Source organism: Cynoglossus semilaevis, chromosome W (genome assembly GCF_000523025.1).
Source record: "Cynoglossus semilaevis isolate Cse_v1.0 chromosome W, Cse_v1.0, whole genome shotgun sequence".
NCBI lineage: Eukaryota > Metazoa > Chordata > Actinopteri > Pleuronectiformes > Cynoglossidae > Cynoglossus > Cynoglossus semilaevis.
This window is the reverse complement of record NC_024327.1, coordinates 11,863,194-11,863,576: the sequence shown is the minus strand read 5'-3', so window position 1 is coordinate 11,863,576 and position 383 is coordinate 11,863,194. Positions and strand designations below refer to the sequence as shown.

Sequence of the window (383 nt, the reverse complement as noted above, 5' to 3'; positions counted from 1 at the left end):
TATACATATATATATACTGTATATATGACTTCTATTCAATTTTGCATTATCATTATGGAAATTCTTGGGCGTATTCCCTTTGGGTATGTGGTATAATGTTCATCATATATTTTATATAGACACAATATCTTCAGTTTTTGTTTCTTTATTTTTAGTCTGTTTTCTTCTTTGGGTTAGTTGGTGATCCTGTTCATTCGTGTCGCTCCTAAAGAGAATCTTAGCATCTTTAACTCTGCCACCTCCAGCTCCGCCTCCTGTCTTCTGCCTATTGCTACCATCTCTAAACCATACATCATGGCTGGTCTCACCACCGTCCTGTAAACCTTTCCCTTCACCTTAGCTGACACTCTTCTATCACAGATCACTCCTGACACTTTTCTCCA

General features: G+C 37.9%; 1 protein-coding gene across 3 annotated transcripts in view; it reads right to left on the bottom strand.

The window, feature by feature from the left end:
* The window catches only part of LOC103397205 (ras-related protein Rab-3C-like), a 28,869-nt gene that overhangs the window by 14,576 nt on the left and 13,910 nt on the right, over window positions 1-383 (bottom strand). The gene's annotated exons all lie outside the window — the stretch shown is intronic.